This window comes from Octopus bimaculoides, chromosome 1, assembly GCF_001194135.2.
Source record: "Octopus bimaculoides isolate UCB-OBI-ISO-001 chromosome 1, ASM119413v2, whole genome shotgun sequence".
NCBI classification, from domain to species: domain Eukaryota; kingdom Metazoa; phylum Mollusca; class Cephalopoda; order Octopoda; family Octopodidae; genus Octopus; species Octopus bimaculoides.
Window position 1 is genome coordinate 166,622,253 of NC_068981.1, and position 10,091 is coordinate 166,632,343.

Consider the following 10,091-nt stretch of genomic DNA (forward strand, 5'->3'; position numbering starts at 1 on the left):
CACTCTTTCCACAGAGTCTGCATTTCTGGGTATCAGAAGTTTTATAGATGTTATACTTCACTGAATTGTTAGCAAGAGCCTGGTCTTGTGCAGCAATGATCAGGCTTTCAGTGGTACGCTTCAAATCACCTCGCTCAAGCCATGCCCACGATGCTGTATTATCCTTAACATCTTGTGTATTCCTTTCAAACTGTCCATGCATTCTCATTTCAAGAAGGTCTTCTTTTCTCTTCCTTGCCCATCATTTCATCTGCATTTACACCCAAATCTTTTGCAGTATATTGTAGCAGGTCTTCATCACTATTTATCACATACTCGGAAAACATTCTCCTTTCACTCTTTATACAATGGTCTACACTAATTAGTCCTCTGCCACCATTCTTTCTTTTCATATACAGTCTGTTTACGTTTGCTTTAGGGTGTAGCGTCCCATGCAGCGTCATCAACTTTGTTATTATTATTATTATTATTATCTTCAATATGGTTGTAGAATGGCAGAAATGATAATGTGCTGGAATAAATGCTTAGTAGTATTTATTTACATTCTTCCATATGCTGAACTCAGTCCTCCTGAGGTCATATTTGTCTGCCATTATTCATAAATTAAACACCAGTAAAGTACTTGGATCAAATCAATTTAACCTCTCCCTTAAAGTTAGAAATAATTTATTATTATAAATAATAATAATAATCCTTTCTACTATAGGCACAAAGCTTGAAATTTCAGGGGAGGCACAAAGCCTGAAATTTCAATTACATCAGCCCCAGTTTTCAACTGGTAACTTATTTTATGAACCTCTAAAGAATGAAAGGCAAAGTCGACCTCAGCAGAATTTGAACTCAGAATGTAAAGATGTAAAATGACATTAAATAATAATGCTTAGCAGCATTTTGTCTGGCATACTAATGATTCCAGCAGCTTGCCATGTTATAATAATAATAATAATAGTAATAAGTCTCTTTCTTATAGGCAGAAGGCCTGAAATTTTGGTGGAGGGGTAAATTGATTTTATTGACCCCAGTGTTCAACTGGTACTTATTTTATCGACCCCAAAAGGATGAAAGGCAAAGTCAGCCTCAGTGAAATTTGAATTCAAGAACACAAAGATAGACAAACTGTTTAGCAGCATTTTGTCTAGCATGCTAATGATTCCAGCCGCTTGCCATCTTATAATAATAATAATAATCCTTTCTATTATAGGTGCAAGGCCTGGATTTTTGTGGGGAGGGGGACAGTCAATTACATCGACCCCAGTACTTGACTGGTACTTAATTTATCAATCCCAGAAGGATGAAAGGTAAAGTTGACCTCGATGGAATTTGAACTCAGAATGTAGCAACAGATGGAATACCGCTAATCATTTTGCCCAGCATGCTAACAATTTTGCCAGCTCATTACCTTTCTATTATAGGCACAGGGCTTGAGATTTTGTGGAAGAGGACTAGTCAATTACATTAACCTCAATACATGACAGGTATGTATTTTATCAACCCTGAATGATGGACTAAGTCACCGTCAGTGTAATTTGAGTTCAGAATGGTTTCAAATTTTGGCACAGGGCCAACAGTTTTTGGGAGGAGGGGTAACTTGATTACATCAATTCCAGTACTCAACTGGTACTTATTTGATCAATCCTGGAAGGATGAAAAGCAAAGTTGACTGCAGCAGAATTTGAACTCGGGACATAAAGAGTCAGAAGAAATGCTATGAAGAGTTATGTCCGAAAGGCTAATGATTCTGCCAGTTCGCCACCTTCTTAATAATAATATCTAACTTAGACATAAAGACCACACTATGAGGAGGAGGAGAAGAATATGCTAATTTATAATTCATCCCAGTTCTTGAATAGTACTTATTTTATTGACCCGGGCAGAATCCTTTGTTTCATCCTTCAACATTTTGTGTTCAGATTTCATCAAATTTGATTTTTATCATTTATCACTCGATGTAAGGGGTGAAATAAGATAAATGCTAGTAATATTCTGAATTCGATTTAGTTAACCATATTTCACATGTAAAAAGAAAAAAAATAGTAATTTTTATTACTATCATCATCATTAAAAATACGGTCTAATATCCATAATTTAGATTTTTTTCTCAATTAAATGTGTTATTTATTATGATTTTTTTTAAAATTATCAATATTATTCTTATTAACATTATTTTATTTATTAGTATTATTATTTATTATCATTATTAATTATTGTTGTGGTTATTATTATTAACATTATTATCATTATTATTATATATTTATAAATTTTTAAAAAATTATCACTCAGTTGTTAATTTTTGTTTGTAGCAATATTGTTATTTTATTTTTACTATAATGACTATTATTTTTTTTTTATTTTTTTTTTGCTCTGTATGTGTGTTTGGGTTTGTGTGTATATGTTTATGTGTGTAGATGTGTGCATCTGTGTGTTTTGATTTATTCTTCCTCCTGTTTTCCTTACTGAAGAGGAATCCGTCATAACAATTTGCTTGTTGTATCATCAGCTTATATCTGGGTCTAGTGCTTGGGAAAATCAATATCTATCACTTATTAAGCCCGAAGATATCTCTGCAAAATGAAAAGAGATAGGTATATGAACAAGGGAGAGAGAGTGTGTGTATGTGTAAGAGAAAGACGGAGGCAAATAAAAAGAGAGAGAGAGAGATGGGGGAAATGTAAAGAGAGAGAGAAAGAGATAGAGAGATGAGAGAGACCAGTGAGGAGTGCTGCTGTTGATGCTGAATATTACTGCATCAAGATCAGCAAGCTACCACGACAGTTATGACTGCTACTTGCTGCCACTGTTGCAGGCCTTCTTTAACAGAATGCCACTCTATGTGAAAGCGGTTCTTTGACAGTGATGTCGCAAACATTATTGTAGCATATATAGATATATATATATATATATATATATATATATATATATATATATATATATATATATATACATATATATATATATACATATATATATATATATATAAACATACATATATAAACGTGTGTCTGTATGTGTGTATATATATATACACACACACGCACAAACACATATATATGCTTGTTTACTACGCACACCTACATATTCATCTACACAATCTATGTAAAATGTATATGTTATTACTGTTTCTTCAAACAAGTGATGTGACACTTGTTTCAATTAGATAAGGGTTTTCTGTTTACTAACTTGCTATGGACTAGTATTATTGCCAACCTGTACTGTCTTGATTGCTGTACACTAGATATCTACCTGACAGTAAGTTTTCTTTTAATATAATAATAATAATTGTTATTATTTCCATTATTGCTTGTTTATTTGGTATAATTTCATCCTCCTTTCACAGTTTAGAGTAACCCAATGCTATATCGATATATTTTCCATGCTGTCATCGAAATCAATTCTAAACCAGCTATTCTCAGTTTGTGTTATAGAAATATTTTGTTTGCTGGTATTTACTTGCATTTTTGCTATATTCTTTATCCCTATTGTTTGATTGTTTTTCTGGGGGTGGTTTTGTTTTCTTTTTTGTTTTGTTCATCAGTGCAACTTTAACTTTCTCTCATCTTCGTCTGTTACATAAAGAACCCTCTGCATACTTCTCTCCTTCTCAGATCTCTGAATTCAATACATACACACACACACACACACACACACACACACATATATATATATATATATATAGTATTTACATTTAATGTTTTACCAGAGTTATAGATATGAACATATAAGGAAGCTCCTTAAAATATGCACTAAGACATATTCAAATATGTAGTTGGTATCCATACACACTATTAGCTTTAATTTGTTTTTTAATGGGTAGGCCATATCTTTTTGTTTTCTGGTTTTGCTTTGTTTTATTGTGTTTTATTATTTTACACCATGGTGTCTATTTTCAGTTTTCTAGTGCATAATCAATAAAAATTAAATCTCAAAGATAGTAGGTTTATCTTAAATGTAGAGTTTATAGGCTGAAGGGAATTGTAGTTGAAGAAGAGAGAAAGAAAAAAACATGTATAGTATTCATAAAAGCAATGCTGTAGTCAAAGACATTGATCTGTAGCAATATCTCCCACCCCCATTACAAACACTAAAGAATTATGAGAGCTTTTGCGAATAATGGAATATTTCTCTCTATTATTGTTTTCTTCCACCATCTCTAGGTTAGTTTCCTAGTCTAATGTCATGATTTAGAGAAAAACAGATTAAAAGAGCTACTGTGTCATTTGAAACATTCATTTATACATAAATTTCTCTTTGATTTTTCTATTTCTTTTGTTTACCACTACGTTTGATATCAATTCTTAATGTTTACAGTTCACTTAACTGCTTTCACTGGAAAAAAATATATATAATCATATTTCATTCAAGACTTCTGACCCTACCATAATAATAATAATAATAATAATAATATAATATAATATAATATAATAACAACAACATCAAGTCAAGTCTTTCTAAACCTTTTATATTAAAAGTGAAAAAGGCAGAAATTTAAAATAGAAAATTATTAGTCTGTTAACTTTTTTTTATTATTCTCTTAAACCTAATAAAGTCCTCATAATACTGTACCAAAATGCTCATGTGACCGATAAAATTACCCTTCCCAAAAGTTACCATATTCCAAAATTTAATAGAACCACCCAAAGTCTTCAATTACCAATTTCATAGTATTTATAAATATAAAAAAATAGCTGACTAAAGTGAGTTATTTTGAATTCACATTGATGATCATTGGTGATTTTTATTGTTGCGAACTGATCAGTTGCATAAATTGATTAGATTTTATTATAGTTATTTCGTTTAGTGTTATTGTTTCCATCTGGCTCTACATACTTTGGTTCATTTTGTCTTTTATTTGTTGCTTCTTATTACCCTTTCGATGAAGCTGCATCAGTTACTTTATGTCAAGAGGGCATAAGGCTTTGGTTATAAAGAAACAAAGCTTCAAGCTAATGAAGGAGCCTCTATGTGGTTGCTCAACCTAATAGCAGCCAAATCACCCTCAAATCACCAACCTAAAAAAAGTGAAGGAAATATTGAACAATATAGTCTCTGATATATAAATAAAAGAATTGATAATCACAAGTAGAATGCCTTTGATCATAAATCAGGGCTAAAGGTAACCAACAACAAAAATTGTAAGACTTATAATTACCAACTTATGTAATAAATTAGTGTGATTTATGTTATTATTTAATACTTGTACATAATAAAGAAAGAATATCTATGGATTTTCATAAACCATTATATAACATTATACACTTCTTTATTCATCTAAAATTGTCAAATTACCAAAATAAGCATTCTTAAAAATATAAATAATCATTCCAAAATAAACATTCTCAAACAACCATACCTCCTTTAACATGACTGATCAAGTGTCATTGTTATGTTAAGCCTATCCGGTTTATTATATTTCTTCTTATTTACCGTCTCTTAAGCATTAGCTAGTGTCAGTTCATATTCCATAATTGATATATGATTTGAAACAGTAGCTTTAGGATTCTACTAAAGCTACTAAATATATGCAAGAATTAAGCCCAGTTATTAAACTGCTAATTAGTGCACAATAATTTTCAAATATCAAAGTTCTAAAATTTTGAACTTTCTTCTATCATATCTAACTGATTTGTCTCCAACCAGACTGTAAACAGTGTTGAATAGAAAGTACTTATTCTTAACATCAATGTTAGGATGCTACCATACTTTGAAAGGTAGTCTTTCTTTATGTGCTTCCAAAAGAATTACTATTGTATTGTTGCATGTAAGAATAATATATATTGACATATACAGAGAGAGACAAGAAGACTGAAGAATACTTTCAGGAAGTAAATAAAAACTTAAAAACAGCCATGATTATTTTCATCAGAGTTGTAGATTTAATACAACAGATTATTACAATGAAAAATCAGTACACTAACTAGCTATGGTGTGCTGAATAAAAAATACTAGACTAAATAGTATAAATAATTCAAACCGCAAAGGTGGAAAATAAGGGAGAAATAAGGGCAAAATTTAAGATGTATATGGCAATTCCTCTACTCTAAGAAAATATTGATTCCAAAAATCAAACCACCAGATAGCAGAACTGTGGCTTCCTGAATTATATGAAAGTATCCTGTCTTGGAAAGTAGCTACTCTAAAAATAAACCACTGCATAATATGTATGATTAAATAGAAATAGCTCTATTTTATGGGGAGAAAATCTCATTAATACTGTGGCCACCATAAACATTACCATTGTTATTCCTTCTTTCCCACCACCATTACCATCTCATAATAAACTTAGTAATTTTCAGTATAGGCACTGTACATTATTATATGAGAACTTTGTCATAAGTTTTGTGTATATTGTTTGTTGATATTAGTGATATCATGAGAATGATATCAACAACTGTTGAATTACAAACAACTTATACTGCAGTAATGTCAAATCAATAAGGGATTCTCAACATGGTTGCTCAACTTGTTAAAATTAGTAGTAAAATCACCCTGAAATTATATATCGCCATCTCTGGGGAAAAAAAAAAAATCAGGATACACTAGATGTCTGAAAAGATAGGCTGGTCATGATTTATAGCTACATTTGTTCAGGAATGACTTGGGGTTTAAATAGCAACTGCAATAATGTATTTAAAACTATGTTCTATCACTTTTGTTTATTTTTTTACCTACACCACAGACAACCTCTTAAGTTACATGTAATGATGAATTCTGACACTTACCCACACTGAGAACAACAATACAGTGGACTCTGTGGTAATGTAGTAAATAGACAATCAAAGAAAAATATATGTGCTGCATTGGGAATATGTTAGTGTATAGTAATAAAACTTGTATGACAGAATAGAGGGATCATAAGTTTTATAAAGTGGTAAGTTCCAGTGATATAGTGATTGCTATATCAGCTCTCAAAAATGCAGAGGATGCTAACCTTTTAACTGAAGATATGCTCAAACAAATGTTAATAGTTTCAAATAGCATGCTTTAAAATTTAATAAATTATCATTGGTAGAATTTAAAATCTTTAGCTTAGCTTATTATAAAATTCTAATGGTATGTTAGGCTATATTTCAGAGTTAGGAGGAACAGCATAAGGGTTGGTGTGGGTTGGACACAGCTGAAGAGGAGTAGAAAAGAAAGAAGTTACAGTCAACAGAGGAACATTGAAATTGACAAGAAGTGATAGGAAAATGGTAAAGATGATAAAAGTTATGTAGTTGACAGACACAATACAGGACACATACTTACATACAATCATTTGCTCATCACACACAGATATAACTACGGTTTAATTAGAAGGATAAACTTGATAAGCATTTGGTAGGGGGAGGTAAGGAAATCGTAAATTTACATAGCCACATATATTTGTATCCATGTGTGTTTGTGTGTGAATATATATATATATATATATATATATATATATATATAAAATATTAATAGTAAATGTTTATTTGATGGTTCACTGTTACAATTCACTTCTCAAAGCATGTTTATGATATTGACTAAACAAACCTATTAAACTAGCATTTACATATATTTGTATCTATATATATAAACAGACAGATATGCAGGGCCTCTAGAAGTTTTGCAAGGTGGAACAAGACTGGTTTTAGGCCCCCATTAAACATTCACTGACCCTTCCTTGGTTCTTTGGCTCCCAGACCAATATATCAGCTGAACCTGTCTCTTCTGGCTACCTTGGTACAAATAAAAATTTATAGTCTGGATATAAGGCCTGTAGTTTCTCATTAGCTTCCTATAGCTGTTCTGCTTTTCTCCAATTTTTATGAAATATTCACTCCCACTAAATAGCTAACCTCTGCAGTAGTGCAGGCTTATTGTATTAGCATGGGATTGCTGTTTATATTGGAATATTCCACCAGTATTCCTCTTTTTTAAAGATATGGCTACATTTTGGTCTGGAGTACCTTTCGAAGGGTCATAGAAACAATCCTTCTTGCAGATAGCACTGTAAGTGGTTTTAGCGACAATGTTGTGTCTCATAAGAAGGTAGTACCTTGCAGGTATTCTTGAACAGCTGCCGATGATGTGGGTGATAATTCCTATTCTGGCACAATTGACAATCACCTTGTATCATGATGTAGAGACTTAGAGGCTTCCTTATTGATGAAGTGTTTAGTGGCTATCTTCTATTTCTAAATAGCAAAGGTGTAGCCTTCTAGGTAACATGTAATATATCCACCACGGATTTAGGACAAGCTACATTTCCTATCAATGTTACTACATGTGTGTGTGTGTGTGAATGTATGACTGCATGTGTGTGTGAATGTATGAATGCATGTGTGTGTGTGAATGTATGACTGAATGTGTGTGTGTGTGTGTGTGTATGACTGAGTGAGTATGTATACATGTATGTATTGTCCTAACACAAGCTTCAAAGTGAGAGTGAAGAATGACATCAAAATAGGAGAAACACCGAAAATTAACAAATGGTAGTGGCCGAGTAAACAAACAGTAGTTGTAGGTAGTTGTTCAATCAGCTAGCCTTATAGATAAATATATATCTGTCTGTATGAACAGAGATGTGTGCACACACACACACACACACACACACACACACACACACACACACACACACACACACATATGCATACACATGTTATTACACACAGGATACATATAATGACACGAAATATACACCTACTCACATAAACAGACTCTTCTCTTGCTCACACAGATGCATGCGCATACATACATATAGACATACACACATACATACATATATACATATAGAGTATCAGACAAAATGTTTTGTGGTCTGGGCTTTTCATATTCTGGATTCTCAAATGACCACTCTAACCAACAACTCTGTCTCTCTCTCTCTTTCTCTCTCTCTCTCTCTCTCTCTCTCTCTCTCTCTCTCTCTCTCTCTCTATTTATCTATCTATCTATCTATCTAACAAATACTAGGCATTGCCTGGGGTAAAAACTCAGAGAATTAACCTAGTGAATCAACAGTTGCAGGAACTGTTTTCTATCCCAAAGAAAATGTGAACTGCCCTGGTGAGTTTCATACTCAAGTTCCCTTACATCTTATAACATAAATATGTGTGCGTGTTTCAGACATTTTTCGAGGGGTTTAAAGCATTGAAGATAATGATATTTTGCAAATAGAAACTTTGTTTTCAAATTTTTCCATTCTTCCCCTCTCTGTTGAGCAAGATGCAACCAGTCATAACATTTTCATTTTCAAATTGTTTTTTAAACAGAATTTTGTTTTAAATGTAGATGATTATAATTTTGCAAAAGAAAAAAAAAAAAATAAGATTGAGGTTTAGGATCAGGGATTATGGATTAGTATTGTAGGGCAAGGTTAAGTTATAGAAAGTTGGGATTTGGGTTAAGGGTTTGAATGAAGAAGGGGTATTCAAAACATTCCTTTTTTTTCTTTTCACTTGTTTTAGTCATTAGTCTGTAGCCATGCTAGACCACCATCTTGAAGGTGGTTGAACAAATTGACCCTACTACTTTTTCTTTTTAAAGTCTAATACTTATTCTTTCATTCTCTTTTGCCAAAATGTTAAGTTATAGAGATGTAAATAAACTAACACCAGTTGTCAAATGATGGTGGAGAGCAAACACACACAAACACACATATATATGTGAGTTTGGAGGGACATATTACCCAAGTGGGTAGTGTGGTGGCTCTCAGTTATCTTCCAGGTTACAGCTAGCCACGTTGATCAGTATTTAATGTCTGTGACTACTATTAGTTGACAGTCACTCAGTAAATTCCTTTAATCAGTAATTGTAAAATAAGAGGAAAGAAATTTTGAGGATGAACAAGTCTCCAGTTCTACATCATTATAATTATTGCTCTCTCTCTCTTTCTCTCTCTCTCTCTCTCTCTCTCTCTCTCTCTCACAAACACACACACACACACACACACACACACACAACAGATTTCTTTCAGTCTCTGTCTATCAAATCCACAAAGGCTTTGGTTAGCCCAAAACTGTAGTAGAAAAAACACTTGCCCAGAGCACCATGGAATGGGACTAAACCCAGAACCATGTGGTTGGGAAGCAGACTATTTACAACAGAACCACACCTGCACCTTTGCAGAATTGTAATCT

The 10,091-nt window shown here is 32.5% G+C and overlaps 1 protein-coding gene across 5 annotated transcripts in view; it reads left to right on the forward strand.

Annotated features, from left to right (window-relative positions):
- LOC106869314 (mucin-5AC) overlaps positions 1 to 10,091 on the forward strand; it is a 157,974-nt gene that overhangs the window by 62,478 nt on the left and 85,405 nt on the right. The window contains exon 1 of one of the 5 annotated variants that reach the window (XM_014915007.2): positions 2,944 to 3,246. The exons of the other annotated variants lie outside the window; for them this stretch is intronic. The gene's annotated coding sequence lies outside the window, so the exon portion shown is untranslated. Of the gene's footprint in view, positions 1 to 2,943; positions 3,247 to 10,091 lie in introns of those variants that run through there. 5 annotated transcript variants of the gene reach the window in all.